The 16,659-nt window shown below is 41.8% G+C and overlaps 1 protein-coding gene across 15 annotated transcripts in view; it reads left to right on the top strand.

Annotated features, from left to right (window-relative positions):
- The window catches only part of LOC102991401 (thyroid hormone receptor beta), a 383,492-nt gene that overhangs the window by 127,101 nt on the left and 239,732 nt on the right, over positions 1–16,659 (top strand). The window lies entirely within an intron of this gene.

Here is a 16,659-nt window from a genome sequence, read left to right as displayed (position 1 = left end):
TGATACCTCACTGTGGTTCTGATTTGCATTTCTCTAATGATTAGTGACGTTGGGCATCCTTTCATGTGTTTGTTGGCAATCTGTATATCTTCTTTGGTTGGTCCAGGTTTATCGTTGCTAACATCCATTCATCCCTTAGAGCAGGTGTGATGCTACAACTGAAGCACAAATAGATTTGCTCCATCACCAAGCTCGGCTCTATATGCAAGGCTACTTTATATTCACAGAGAGTTTCCCCAAAACGCTGAGGACAAGTTTAAGCCCCTGTAAATGAGTTATGGGAGCTGGTAACTTAATCTGGGGTCAATCATTTGTGAAAAGATAATAATTCTTTCCTAATTTATGTACATTTCTGTAAATTCTAATATTTATTTATCTCTTTATTTTCTTTTAAGTGGGGATACGATCATCCATTGAAACAGCTTTGGAATAAGAGAAGGAGAAATGGACTTAGAGTCAGAATATCTGGCTTCAAATCCCAGTGGACTCAACATCCTTGGGCTTGAGGTTGTCTGTAAAATGGGGGTGAAAATACCAACTTTTTAGACTTGTAATGATAATGTTGAGAATACTTTCGAGACTCTTGTTATTTTCTGTTAACTGGAGTATAAGAGACTAGACAAATTTAGAATTAGGTGACATGGAAATATGTTCTTGAAGTAGCTTTTTTCTTTTTTTCTGTATAGCTAAATGTAATATTAATAGAATGTTTGAACATAAAGCATTTCAGAGCAACCCAGAAAATTATTACTTAAAAGGAAGACAGTGTATGCCACTTTAAAATATGTCTGTTAGCACTTGGCTTTGCCTTAGAGAAGTTTGCATTTCTTTGCTATTAATCCCTGAGTCATAAAATCTGAGCCTTTGTAAACGAAAAGTAAAGCAGAGGGAAAAAATGTGTGCAAAAGAATTTGCGTATTTGAGTTTTGGATCTCTAGTGTTTAACAGTTTCATAATCCAGGTTTATAACTTGTTGAGAACAACAGACTAACTATTTTAAGTACACTAGCTTTGCTAAAGATTAACTTTTTACATGCCTGGCAAATATGGTCAAATTTAAGCTTTGAGGGTAATAGAGAGGAATATTTTCCATCACTGCCTGTGTTCTGGATTTTTAGTAAGACACTAACACCCATCCTCTTTGAGTGTGTTAAGTTTATCTGCAAAAAACGTGATTTAAACATTGTACCTTACTACACATACTCTTAGAGGAAAGTGAAATAAGTAGGCCTTGAGAAACCAAAACTTCATTTTATCCTCACGTTACTTTTTATATGTTTGTATTCATTTTATATTCTCATTGAAATATAGAGAAAAATAAAATATTTTAGAATCCTCATCCTAATATACATAGTCTGACCTGGATTCCACAAATGCTTTAATTCACAGTCATTTTATATGATTTGAAAATTTTATCATTACTCAATTTCTTTTTAAATCATAGAATCAATCTTAAAGACATTTTATTCCAGCAAGAAGTTATACAACATTTTATTAATCTTAAAAAGGACATTATAAATGCATACACACATGAGCAACCATATACTGAAACACTTTACACATACATACATGCACTTTCTTAAATATTATAGGCATAATAGGAACAAACAATTATATATATATTCTGTTTCTATATACTTTTCCATTGTAGCTTCAGGGTGAATATTTGTTTTAAAAACCATGTGCTTTGGTATTAGGTCTGTCTTTACCTATAAGCTTATGATGTTGTCTCGGGAAATATTTAGTGTTTAAGATTCGTTATGAGCAGACCCGAAATTAATTCAGTTTTGTGCAGATTAAATCTATACCATTTGATTGGGCACATCCCCGGTGTCTTTTTTCTGCTTAAAATAGTTGAATGACTTTGGCTAATGATGAAAACGATCTTCTTTGCTTCTTTGGTTTTCCATCAGCAGTGCATCAGAAGGTGACTGCAAGACTGTAGGTCTGATGACCTGGTGTTTGTTTCTTGCGATGCCCAGCTGCCTTGTCCGTTTTCACTGAGGGCTTGTCACAGGTCTGTGTGGCCTGTGCGTGTGTCACCCCAGCAAGCGTGGGGAGGCAGCTACCTTTGTGTGCCTGTTTGTGCAGCCGGGAGTCGTGGCTGGCCTCCAGGGCATCCGCTGAAGACCCGGAGTGCCTGGACCATATGGGAGGTCATATGATAGGAGCATCACCAGTGGATACATGGCATCCCCTTGCTTTCAGAACAGGTCAGAAGGAGGCAAAAGGACCTGTGCTGACTTCTTTGCAGTGTGTTTGCACGTAGATTATCACCCCAGATCATGGGAGAGAGCAAGCCAGGAGGCTCCCTTTGGTTTACGAGAGCCAGTATCTCACACCAAGGAGCCTTGTTTGAACACTAACAGTCTAGACTTTGGTCTTTGCTGAGGTTTTCTAACTCTTTTTTAAAGTCACAGAACTTTTTTCCAAAGAAATCTTCATCTGACACCCAATATGTAAAACCGATGAATGCTTTAATTCACATCTGGATGAGAGGATACAGGGTTTTTCCCCTTATGCCTTATCCCATTCCCTGGCTCTGAGAAGACCCCTAGGCCCCTTGAGGCTCCATGGAGCACACTCTGAAAAACCATGGCCCAAACAGACCTGTAGGATGTCCGTTGGCCCAAAACATGCCCGCTTCTCACATTGCTTTTGATGGGAGTCCTGAACTTGCTGCCGTGTTTTCAGAAGTCTTTGTTTTTCACAGTGATGGGGGAGGCATCTTGGTGCCGCAGTGAAGTCCCCATTACTGAGGGACTTGGAGCATGTGGTCTGATTTCCAGGACTTTGCCCCTCCCCCATCTGTAAAGCGAGGATGGTCAGGCAGGCATGGAAGATGCCTGGAGATCTTTGGCTGAAAGATACACTCTCAGTGGGATGGGACTGAAAGGGGCTGTTGCTGTCTGATGCATCCCAGTATACATGTGTCCCTGGATCACTTCAGTGACAGCTTCTCGGGTCCATTCGGTTGTAGCTGGGTAGGGTCATAACAACTGGAGCACACCAGTGTCTGCAGCAGAAATGTCTAAGGCTGAGTCTCCCATCAGGAAACTTCCTCTCCAGTACCTTGGGCTAGAGAGGGGTTTGAAATTCTTTTATTATTCTCTTAAAGTTTTTATTTTATATTGGAGCATAGTTGCTTCACAATGTTGTGTTAGTTTCAGGCATACAGGAGTGATTCAGTTCTACATATACGTATATCTATTCTTCTTCAAATTCTTTTCCCATGTAGTTTATGACAGAATCCTGAGTAGAGCTCCCTGAGCTATACAGCAGGTCCTTGTTGGATATCTGTTTTAAACATAGCCGTGCGTACATGTCAGTAAATTAACACCGTGATGGCATGGTTAGGAACGGGAGAATCCGTGTGCTGGAGCTTGTGCTGACAACTTCCCACTTGTCTCCCCAGCTCCGCGGACGTGGTAGCATCGTGTTGGTAGCTTGAAATGGCTGTGGGGTACTTAGTACACCTGAAAATCAGCCAGTGCTATAAACTGGGGCTTTGTTTTTTTTCTGAGAGCTGTTTTACCAGCACACCATGAGTAGAAATTACAGACCCGGAGCTCCTCCTCAACACTTTCTGCCTCAATTTTCCCAGCTCTTAACCTTGGAAGACAATACCTGCTCTGTCTCGCAGATCTGTTGTGGAAGTCCAAGTGTATGTGAAAGAACCTTGAAAATGAAAACGGTGCCAGGAGAAGTGGCAGCGCTGTCATTTCCAGTGATTACTGGAAAGACAGAGAAGGAACATGATGAGTATGAACTGAACCTATTTTCCTTCATTAAACAGAACAAGTGTCATCATAGCAGATCTTAAAAGCGCAAAATTATATCTGCTCTTAAAGAATCATACATATCAGGCATAGGTTGAACTACCTTGAAATGCATTTAAAGCCATTCTTTAAAATGGAACTGTAGACTGGTAAGGAACCAACACCTTCAGCACTTCCCAGGGCTAGAACCACTGGGTCCTGAAGGGGTTCTCTTGGGTACAGCCTCCAAGGTGCCCTGGTTCCAGCCTGGAGGATGCTGCTGCCTGCTGTGATTTCCGTGACACAGCACAGGTGAGGGGCTGGAAATGATTTTCTCCTTAAGGAAGGTGGGAGAAGCTAGACAGTCTCTGACTTTGTGGGTAACCCTCATCCAGCCAAATGAGGATCTGGATGAAAGGGTGGCCGTGGATAATCTTATCACTGCTGGAAATTGCTCCAGGGACTTTCCAATTAAACCTAAAAGAAACCCCCTACCCCCAATAAAGCAGTTTACAGACAAATGATTATTATTAATAAGATGATGACATAAAATCTCTACCAAGTAGACTTCAAAGAATGTGATCTTCTTTACCTTTTGATTGAGCCTCATCTCCTGTTCCAGAGCACATTTAGTTAAAACCTTTCTCTTTTTCGTGGACCAAGACTCTGGATGATGTTACCCTGGGCCTCTAGGGCTCTTGGGTCAAAATATTTTCATGAGTGGTGTAGACAGACAAACCTGTACCTTTTATTTTGTACTTCAAAAATTGTAAGCTAAATTTATCACTTTGAAACTGTGTTTGTCTTAGGTAGAATTTTTAATCTCTTTATTGCTCATAAACATACTGTAAAGGTTAAGCGAATGGGCTTAAGCATTCTAACTGTCTCAGGGCTCCATCTCTATCCCTGCTGTTTCCCTGACCTTGTGCAAGTTTCTTATCCTCCCTAAGCCTCTGTTTCTTCATCCATCAAATGGGGCTAAGAATAGTCTTTCCTTCCCTGAGGCTCTTTTGAAAATTATACACAAACAGAGCTCAATTAATGTAAAGATATTAACCTCTTTAAAGAATGAGTCAAATGGTCACATGGCCTAAATTCAAGTGGTAACTTCAGTTAGGATCTTGATCAGGGGTTCCTTGTAGAGAAACTGGAGCCAGAGGGGCCAAAGCTAAAATTACACTGCCTCCCAGCTAGGGGAGCCCCAGAAGTCAGTCTGAATTTGTCAGTTGGCATTGAGAAGATACGGTGATGTGGGACCTTAAGCGAGGCATTATGCCTGGTGAGATTCCCTGTCATTATGCATTCTGTTTTACGGGGCTTTCCCCAGACCAGTGGGGTCCCGAAAGAATCTTCTGTAACAGTGGAGCGCCGTCCCTCCATTTATCACTCTGCAGACAACTAGCTATGCTGAGTGTGCATTCCTCACTGCAGAGCCTCCTTCTGTTCCTTTGGGCCCACACAAGTGCACACATCACACATAACCTCTGTGATCAACCTGGCACCGCACCACAGTAAAGCCAATGGCACCCAGGACATGTGAAATAATGGAACCTGCCAGAAAGAAGAGTCACCCACACGTTTTTTCCAAAATAAAGATCCCAGCGCAGAGGCGCACCAAGGGCAAGATGGTGGAAATGGTCTGTTCTGGGCACTGCAGGCAATGAGGGGGCACATTGTCTATAGAGAATCTGAAAACAATAAAGCTGATGAAATAAATGTCAGTTGGTTCTGATTATCATCATGCCCTGTTCTAAAGAATCTCAGAAATAAAATACTCCCCTTGAAAAATATATTTTGTTGATCTAAGTTCTAAATTACTGTTGAGTTTTAGTAATATGTATTTCAGTTTCAAATTAGCACATTTGATGATTTATCTTTTAATAAACATAAATTCACATGAAAGTTAATCTGGAGAACTCTCAGGTATCCAGTGGGTCCCAGCATACAGGACTCAGCTGCACGCCTTAGTTTACAGAGTTAGTTCTTAGAGGTTTGAAGGATGTTCAGTACTTTCAGCACTGTTTATATCTCTAACTCTTTTTTTTTTTTTTTTTGGCGGTACGCGGGCCTCTCACTGTTGTGGCCTCTTCCGTTGCGGAGCACAGGCTCCGGACGCGCAGGCTCGGCGGCCATGGCTCACGGGCCCAGCCGCTCCGCGGCATGTGGGATCTTCCCGGACCGGGGCACGAACCCGTGTTTCCTGCATCGGCAGGCGGACTCTCAACCACTGCGCCACCAGGGAAGCCCTATATCTCTAACTCTTGGGGCAGTATGTAGTTAGCGTTTAAATAGCTCCAAAATAAACAATGACAGCCCAAGGACTACAGTCAAAGAAACAGAACCTGAGTTACTTCAGTTCTACCATACTATGTGACCACCTGGAATTTTGATTTGTGTTTTAAATGTAAAATGGTGAAACAGAGTGTACACTGTGAGTTGTAATATTTTTGCTTGGTAAGTGCGATTTTTAAGTGGAAGTGAAAGGTGAAATATATTTGTTTCACGTTATGATTGTTGTCGAAAAAAGTGTTGTTGTTTAGAGAAGGAGAGTGTTACAAATGACCCAGCCCGGGGTACAGTACTGCCCCGTTGTTAAGTTCAGACAAATGGATAGACGTCTATCATCCGATGTCTTACAAGGGAAGTTGATTTTACTATTTTCTCTTCATCCTTCCTTTTCTGCACTTGTTCGCAAACACAGAGCTCCCTGTGGTGGAAGCGGGGTGTGCAGACAAGGTACTTTGAAGCAAGTGGAGACCTGAATTCAAACTTCAGCTCAGCCACTCAGCAGCTAGCAGGCCTGGGATGCATTGCTGGATCTCCACTTGCTCTTTTGCAAAATGCAAATACAGCCTCGAGGCAGAGTCATGGTAATTAAATCAGATGTCGCATGGAATGTGTCCACTGGTGCCTCACATGGCAGATACAAGGGCATCTCTTCCCTCTCCTTCTTTCTCCTTTAAGGCCTGCACCGGCATTTATCTGTGTCTGCCAGTGTTCTTAGGTTTACCATTCGTTCCAAGTGATATCTACATGATATTTACAACACCTTATATAGTCAACAACTATTACATGACCACTGTGTATCATCCAGTCTGTCCCTCTGAACCTCTCTTGACTCCATTTGAAAATGCAACAGTTAAATGAGTGAATTTCTGAGTTACAGTTCAGGTCTAAAACGCTGTGTAAATCCTACCAAATAAGGGAAGTCTTTCTTGCACATACGAAGTGGGAAGGGGACACGCCCAGACATTGTGAATTCAGGTGTACATGAACTTTCTGTCCTTTTTGACCATTGCTGGGGGAACAGCATAGTTAAGATAGTCGAATCACAGCTTTTACTGGCTTCTGCAGTAAAGGGCATCCATGTATGAAGAAAGGAAAAGGGACACGACTTGTTCGAAACAGGTTATTTCATTTTTGTGGATAGTTCAGTTGACATTTGAAAAGACATTTTCAGCTTTTTCTCAACCTTTCTGTCCTCTCCTTCTGGGAAGCTATAGTGTATCTAATCTTCTTTGGTTTATACCTAACATTAATTTTTCTGCTACCGCATGTCTTATTGGTGGTACATTGTGTCCAACTGGATCAAGGCTATTCTGCCTTTGACTTAGCTTACAGGAGTTGTATACAGGTCAAATTAGATAACACACAGGAAAGATTTTATAAGTCATAGAGCAGTTACATTGTTAAACATTATTATCATCATCTTACGTAGGGGTTCAGTAAACTATGACCCATAGACCAGATCTAACTCTTTACCTGTTTTTGTGCTAATGTGGGGCTATTCTACTCCCTTTAAGGATGCTGGCTTCAAGGAGGTCTCAGGTTTAACTCCCCCTTTGTATTGCGCTCCAGGTTCATGCTTCTCATCCCAATGCTAGTTCAATATATGACCCCATGGCATCTGCAGTTTATTCATCATCTTACCCCTTCTAGATTTTCTGCAAGCCCAGCAGAACTGCAAACACTTTGCTCATTGTACTCTGGTGGTATTGCTATGGGAAGTCCTTCAGAATATCTGACACAAGTGGAAATCTTCAAAGCATGTTACATGCCCTAGTATGCCTACTGCAGATGAGAAAACAGGAAACTCAAGCAACTGGTGCACAGTCTCTTGGCTCTAAATGGCATAGCAGGACTTGAACCCAGCCTATCTGAGCCCAATCCATAAGATGGCCTTCTGTACCACAGAGCAACCTGATCTAGCAAGCCTGACTGATGGGGAACCCAAGGGATGGTTATTTCATGTCCCTGTTCATCCCAATGTGGTTGATAAAGACCACGGGGTCTCCACCCCTGGCTGCAGTTTCCAGCTAAAGTGCAATGAATCTTTGTTTAATATGTGAAGGTGTTTTTCCCCGTCCCTTCTTCTGAATTGACCAGGTTCTTAACCACAACCCTGACCTCTTCCCATGAGTGAACGCTCCCTCCCTCCTCAGGGTCCTCACCGAGCTCTGCCTGCACCCCTCCCAGTGGTCTTGAACGGTGCACGTTCCTCCCAATCAGCTGAAAGTTCTTTGGTGGTGAGGACCCTACCATCAGAGTCAGCTTTATACACTCGGCCTCAGCTCACTTCCTGGAGAGCAACTGGGACTCAATACACATTGGTTGAAGGAATTGTGAATGTGTCATCGGTTCTGTAAATGCTGGCGAATGTTGTTTAAGAAGGGCAGCTGTGGGCTTCCCTGGTGGCGCAGTGGTTGAGAGTCCGCCTGCCGATGCAGGGGACACGGGTTCGTGCCCCGGTCCGGGAGGATCCCACATGCCGCGGAGTGGCTGGGCCCGTGAGCCATGGCCGCTGAGCCTGCGCGTCCAGAGCCTGTGCTCCGCAGCAACGGGAGAGGCCACAACAGTGAGAGGCCCACGTACCGAAAAAAAAAAAGGGCAGCTGTGCAAAAGTCACAGAAAAAAAATGGATATGAACCCCAAGGCCTGATGAATGTCAGTGCAAACAACGTAACTCCATGTCCTTAAAACGGTCAGCGTACCCATGCTTCCAGGAAGTAGGGAGCCTGACAGGTTGGTGGGCAAAGACGTGGGTGATGGACCCCAGCAGCAGAGGTTGCCTCAGCTTCTTACTCCATGGCTACTCCCTGGCTGTGACTTTCCCCAAGTCTGGGGGGGAAAGGTGACATGGAAGAGGAACTCTGGCTTGTCCAGCTCCCCCAGGTCTAGTCTAAATGGGCACTTGTGTCTGAGTCACCAGGAGGTGAGAAAATGGCCAGTTAGGATGCGTGGAGGATGCTAGTTCTACATGGATTGAGTCAGCTGTGACTCAGTCATGCTTGAGAGCAGTTCATCCCATTGCGTGTATCTCTGGTTCCAAAAAGTAGAACTGGATAGAGTTGTCTTTAAGGGCTAATCTCTACATTGACTGACACCTCTGGATTAGAGTGAAACTCTGTCGGTAGAATTACATGATCTGGTTTTCCGAGAACAGTTCCAATTTCAAATGTCTCCCCCCATTTTATTTAAGCGTACCTATACTTGTCAGTCACATTTTGATTTTCAGTTTGGAAAAGGCAATCATATATTTCAATATGCAAATATTATCTACCCAGCCCAACTGCTTAATATTGGAAGTAGCCAATTAAACAAATAATTCTGACCTTCTGAATGCATTATATAGGTTTCTAGCCAATAAATGTAGTTGAGGTCAAAATACCCCTCATTAGAACTTCTTATTTCCTTCTCTTCTTTCTAGGTGTACCCAATGTGACAAAAGTACTTAAAGTTTCTTTATATTGCTTTGCCAATACATAGAGATTATTGATGAGGAGAAAAATATACTCCAAATGAATCTGTATATCTCATGAATTTCCAGAAGCCATATAAAAATATTTAGTCACTAAGGAAGGAAATACAAGGCATAAGAAAATAATGTGTGCTATTAGATGAGATGTGCTAATAAGATGTGCTATTACTTTACACCTGTAAAGTAATTGTACCAGGCAATATTTAAGCTTTTAAAGTTCAAACCCTTAAAAATAAAATTAATGTTTTTAAGAAAATCAAATTAATTTTTCTAGCTGGTAAAGGCGATCCATATGATAATTGATCATCTTGTTTACAATTGTCCTATTTCTTTGTGATTCCCAAGTTTATAATAGTGACTATTAATGGATTTGCTCTTTACAAAAAAGGTATCTTATCTATAGCCCAAAGATAAACTGCCCAGACACCTTATAAAGCAGCCACATTAATAAAGTAGTTTAAGCAGTTCTAGTCAGTTGAAAAGCTTTGGTTTATTTGTTTTTGTAAAGTCCAGCGACACAAAGTTGGCTGGAGACTGTGGTGTTCATCGCTCCCCCTCTGCAGGCTGTCAGCTTCCAAATGCGGGCAGGGAGAACGTCCTTTCTCCCCCCGGCTTGTTCCTGCATACTCCTGAGCACCTCAAGTTTACAAGCATGACCTTGACCCCATGGCTCTATGTGGAATGGTGCCCTCTTTTAAGTAACTCTTGGTGAAGAAGGCAGGAAATAATGCTCCTGGATAAAAGAAAAAGAAAAAAAAAAAAGATCAGACTAATAATGTGAGGGTTAAATGATTTTTCTTATAAATACAGGGCTTGGAAATATGTTTTGAATGAGGCCGTTTACCTCTACTATGCTAGACATGGAGGATCCTTCACTTCTGGCATATTCTATGTCTGGTAATAAGATACTAGGGTGAGGGGCTTCCCTGGTGGCACAGTGGTTGGGAGTCTGCCTGCCAGTGCAGGGGACACGGGTTCGAGCCCTGGTCTGGGAGGATCCCACATGCCACGGAGCCGCTAAGCCCGTGTGCCACAACTACTGAGCCAGCGAGCCACAACTACTGAGCCCTTGTGCCACAACTACCGAGGCTGCACTCTAAAGCCCGCGAGCCACAACTATTGAGCCTGCGTGCCACAACTACTGAAGCCCGCGCACCTAGAGCCCGTGCTCCGCAGCAAGAGAAGCCACCGCAATGAGAAGCCCACACACCGCAGCAAAGAGTAGCCCCTGCTCGCTGCAACTAGAGAAAGCCCACATGCAGCAATGAAGACCCAACACAGCCAAAAAAGTAAAAAAAATTTTTAATTTTTGAAAAATTTTAAAAAGTTAAAAATAAAGATATTAGGGTGAATGCAATTAGAAAAAAAAAGCCCTTTTTGGTATGGAAAATACAGACATAGACATATACACGTCTATGAGCTCTTATCTCCCTGAAAAGTGATGTAAGTTGCTTATTTTTTATTTCTCTGAAGCAACACCAAAAATTCTTTAAATAGTTAAATTATCTCCATCAGGTTTTCCAAGGCCTACTTTTTCTTATGTTTGTCATAAGAGGTATAACCTGCAGTGGCCGATCTCTGTCTTGTTTCAGGCAGGTGACAAAGCAGAAAGATTTGGGGCTCTAGAATCAGAACTGGGTTTGGATTCTGATTTGCTTACTAACTAGGGAATGTGAAACAAGTTATTGAACCTTTCCAAATCTCAGTTTTCTGATCTGTAAAATGGAGATAACATCTACTTCATAGACTGACTCTAAGGGTTAGAAATAACTTGTGGGAAGTTCCATCTTGAAGGCTCTTACTGGATGTCAGCTATTATTATTAAAATAGGCAATGCCCGACACATAGTAGGCATTTAGAAGAGGTGCTTTCCTTCCATCCTGAAGCACTGCACTATCACTTAGGTTGGCTTGAGCAAGTAATCAGTCCAATGACATATCAGATGATTGAGGATACTGATGGGAACTCTTCATTGCAGCTGATCTTATTGCTATGTGTCTGTTCACATTTTACTCATGCTTCTTTGTTACATTTCTAAAACTTCCCTCTCTCTCCCTGGTTTATTTTTGCTACCACCGTATTGTTTTCAAATATTGATTTGCCAAGTATCCCTAAATAAATAAACATTTGTATAACTGAAACCAGTATCTAGTTTGTTTCAATAAGGCGTAAGTGGAATTTTCATGTTTGCAATTTAAGTAGTCATTCTGGATACTGGTTACTTCCCTGGCTCTATCTGTCCTAGTAACAAAGTAGATAGGGATTTATATAAGGAATGAAAAATGATCTCAAATTGTTTAAGGGTATTTATGTATATTAGAAGGCTGAATGATGCCGCATTTTCGTAATTTCTTTGTTCTTAGCATCGAAGTTCAGACTCTTCCACTAGCAAAATACACATACGTGATCTTTCTGGAAATTTTAAAAGTCATTATTTGAAGTTAGTGAGCTTAAAATGTCAAGCCACCAGTTTATTTCTTGTCTTTAAATTGTATTAGAAACTTAAGACACCTCATCCATCTAATTCATCACTTATTTGCCAAAAGATGTTTTCTGCTCGTATATCTCTTCTCAGACAATTTTCAAAAGGTGTTTGAAAACTTTTTTTTTTCACCTGAGAAAATGTTTCAGTATTCTCTTCCTTGAACTTCACTTTTTGGTTTGGCCAAACACCATATAAATGAATGGCTCACGTACTAAGCACTTTGACTCACTGAAAGCTGAGCTTCAAGTAGATTGCTTAATATTTACCAAGTGCTCCCAAGGCTTCAGGCACATTCAGCCTCCTCAGGCATCCTGTGTTTGGCATGAGTTGAATTCTATCTGATTTATTCTCCAATGGGGGAGCACTGGAGTGGTCTTTAAGGCTGAGTTAACGGGCTCTCTGCAGAATCCTTTAAGATTCCCGGTGACAGGTTTGCATTACATGTGGTCATTTCCTATGGTGTCTTTGGACTCAAATTCCTGCAGCTGGCTCATACTGGATGAAATTCTTAAGCAATTTAAGGTTCAAAGTGGCCCTTGACTTACTTACCCGAAGGAAATAGAACTTGCTAAACTGTGCTTTATTTCCCATCGCCGTAATACTCCAGAAGGTCCACCTTCTCAACACATGATCATTCAAGAAATGGCATCAACTGCTGTTAGAATTAAGAATTACCCTAACCAGAGGGAACACAGTTTTTCCTTTTCGCACCAGCTTCCAGTAATTGCCCTAGTTCCAACTGCACCAAACACAACTCCACTTCTAGATTTTATTTGTTGCATTTATTCTTTCCCAAGAAAGGCCCAAAACTGTTAAAATAGCAAGAGCGGGCCATGAATTGTCTGTTGTTTCTTTCTAAATTAATCTGTAAAATAATCTGGTCACAATAAAATAGTGAGATAATTTCTTAGAGGGAGGGTTGACTGGCTCTGTGGCTTCTGATATTCTTGTGAAAAAATAAGCACGTGAGAATGGACAAAGGGAGGGGCCCAGTCTTACCCAGATGTTAAAATCACTATATGAGTACCAACACAGGAATAGACAGACAAATTAGCAGAGCAGACTAGAGATCAGGTATAATGTAAATATTTATAGGAATTGGGTATATTATAAAGATGGCATTCAGAGCAATGAGAAGGATGAATTGTTCTGTAATTCATGTTGAATCAACTAGCTAACTATTTGGGGAAAAATAACAAAGCTGACTACATAGCCAAAGCTGACTACCTTTGCCAAAATAAATTCCAAATGAATCAAAGATTCCAACATGAAAACAAACCATGAAAGTACCAGACAAGTTCTTAAAAATAACTCTGGAGTGCATAAAGCCTTTCAAAGCAAGACACAAAACATAAAAGCTATAAAAGACAAATATGTTATGCTTGAGTATATAGTAATTAAAGTGCCATCAACAAAGTTAAATAACAAGCACCACACTGGAAATTATATGAGCAGGACAAATGACAAAGACTTACTTAATGACTAATAAAGAACTCTTATGAGTCAGTAAGAAAAAACCCATAAGCATTCATTCATTGATTCCTTATTTATTGAGCACCTTCCAAAAGCCAGTCACCACTCTCTGTGCTAGGGACACAGCAGCAAATAAAACTAAGTTCCTGACCCCATGGAGCTGCCCTTCTAGTAACAGATACAAATGACAAAAAGTGAACAGGCAAATACATTCTATTTCAGGTGGTGATAAATGCTGCAGAGTTAACTAAAGCAAGGCGAGGAGGTAAGAATGATGGGGAGTGGTTGCTAGTGTAGGATGTTTTTTCAGAAAAACAAGTGGCAGAAACGAGAGAGAGAAGTGTATGAAATGATGCATACAGTTAAAACATATTCAGTCGGCACAGCACGGCTTGTAGTGCAAAAGAACAGCCAACAACCTAAAAGTACATCATTAGAGAAGTGCTTAATAAAGTATAAACAGAAGAAGTCCAAGGGAATGCTACGTAACCCATTTAGAAGGAGGAAGTACATTTGAATATATCAATACGGGAGAATTCAAACCAAGAGCTGAACAAAGGGAGCTGGAGAGATTCATCATATGATCCTTCTTCTATGAAAAAAAAAAAAAAAAAGGATGCACAGATACCTATGCATGTGTGTGCAAGGACCATTTCTGGGAGGATAAGCCAGGCTCTACCGATGGTGGCAGCTCTAGGAAGACTCCCTTTCCATGGTATTTTTTTAGCTCCACATAGGTTTTATACCTATTCTCACAATAAAAGAGACAGGGGTGCCAGCACTGGAACAATGTTAAGACTGAGGAAGTCACCTCACCTTTCTGTTTTTCCCTTTCCCCAACTGTAAAAGGAGGCATTTGAGCAAAAGGATCTCTAAACATTCTTTTAAGCTTGGAGATTTAGAGCCTGAAATATTGGTGTTTTTGATATATTATTTTCTACTAAGATAGAAAGAGAACAGAAAAGCAACTGGGAGAAAAACAGATTACAGCATTGATTCGGGGCTACCAGCCCATTTGCTTTACTTCAAACTCCAGGCCAGGTTCCCCAAACCAAGTAAGAGCCTTATGTTTTGGTTACATTATTGACCATAGGTCACTGAGAATAGTAGCTAGTGCTGAAAGTTTTTAAAACATGAACTGCTGTATATTGCCAAAGGATAATTTATTCTTTACCTTCCTCTGTTCCATCTGCCGACAAGAAAGGCTTTAGGACTCTGGCCATCAGAGCCTGTCTTTGCTGTGAGGCATTCGACCTGAGTGCAGGATCAGGAAGGCCTCAAGCACTCTCGGGTTTGTTTTCTTCTGTTTGCATATTCAGTTGACACCGTCATAGCTGACTCAGCCCTTCTAATGACTTTGACCATGAATTCACATTGGGTTGAATTTGTATGAATAACATCATCTTTTTTAAAAAAAATAAATTTATTTATTTTATTTTTGGCCGCGTTGGGTCTTCGTTGCTGCGCGCAGGCTTTCTCTAGTTGTGATGAGCGGGGGCTACTCTTCGTTGTGGTGCGCAGGCTTCTCATTGCGGTGGCTTCTCTTGTTGCAGAGAACGGGCTCTAGGCGCGTGGGCTTCAATAGTTGTGGCTCGCGGGCTCTAGAGCGCAGGCTCAGTAGTCGTGGTGCACGGGCTCAGTTGCTCCACGGCATGTGGGATCTTCCCCGAACCCGTGTCCCCTGCATTGGCAGGCGGATTCTTAACCACTGCGCCACCAGGGAAGCCCTGCATAACATCATCTTAAAGCAGTAGGGTCAGAGCTATTTATTGCCTAAGGATTCAAAGTGTTGTCTGAGTCTCAAAACCTTCTTTTAAGAATTTATTTCACTCAGCAGTAGTAGGAGCTCAGGGTGCTTGAAAAGCAAGCAAGAAGGGAACGTTCCTTTTTACATCCCTCTGGAGGGGCCATTGATGGACCCATGGCCAGCATTTCTGGAGGACTGAAGTTCTGTGGGATCTTAGGCGCCCTCCTGCAGCCTGGACACTATCTGTTCTTAATCACAGGAGCCCACGGTGGGCTTCAAGGGGTCCATAAGCCTCCTAGGACTGTCTGTAGAACCGTACAAGTATGCAAGGGCACCTTCTGGAAACAAAACAAAGCAACAACAACTGCAAAATTGCCCACATTAGATTCCCCAAGGGACGCATGACCCAGAAAAGATACGCAATGTAATCAGTAGGCGTTTCTTTAAGATATAGAAAGACTGAGAGGGATATTTGCAGGCACATTCTGTGATACTATAAATCTATAGTTCTCCAAAATTGTATTGAATTTAAATGTGCCCATGCAAGGTAGACTGTGTACAACACTAATTATCAAATAAAGAAACTGACAATTTAAAAAAATAAGAAACACGAAATAATACTATAACACAATCAGATAATCGATCATTATCAGTATGTTTAGCTCTAAATTATATACTCATTTTCTGAGAATTATGTAATTCTGACTTGCTGACAGGCTGTTTTAAACACTGAATAGGGGAATTCCCTGGTGGTCAGTGCTTAATACTCTGTGCTTTCACTGTTGAGGACCCGGGTTCGATCCCTGGTTGGGGAACTAAGATCCTGTAAGCCACATGGCACAGCCAAAAAAAAAAAAAAAAAACTGGATAAACTATTTTACTCTCTTTAAAAAAAAAAAGATCAGGGACACATTTGCTGTCCACGTGGCTGAAGATGGCTCTCAGCTCAGGCACCCTCCCCCAGTGCAGGTGGTTGCCTAGGGCACCTGGGCAAGGATGGGGAAACAGACTCCGGCAGGGTGATCTAAAGGAAGAGGCTGGAGCTTAAATTCTGCCTCTCACCTACTTGCCTGTTACCTTGGCAAAGTGATTTGGAGACGCTGAGCTTCAGTTTTCTCATCTTAAAAATGGGCCCTAGGGGTGGGATAGGGAGGGTGGGAGGGAGGGAGACGCAAGAGGGAAGAGATATGGGAACATATGTATATGTATAGCTGATTCACTTTGTTGTAAAGCAGAAACTAACACACCATTGTAAAACAGTTATACTCCAATAAAGATGTTAAAAAAAAAAAATGGGCCCAAGCATCCCTCGCTGCTCTGGTGTAAGGTGCTAACATCCTGGGCTACAGAGACCCTGGCCTCTGAGAAGCAAGTGGGCAGCACTGGCACGTCCTTGTTAGAAATGCAGACTCTCAGGCTCCACTTAGACTTACTGAGT

The sequence above is a fragment of the Physeter macrocephalus genome, chromosome 1 (genome assembly GCF_002837175.3).
Source record: "Physeter macrocephalus isolate SW-GA chromosome 1, ASM283717v5, whole genome shotgun sequence".
Taxonomy (NCBI): domain Eukaryota; kingdom Metazoa; phylum Chordata; class Mammalia; order Artiodactyla; family Physeteridae; genus Physeter; species Physeter macrocephalus.
The sequence above is the reverse complement of the archived record's forward strand: the minus strand, read 5'-3'. Positions and strand labels throughout refer to the sequence as shown.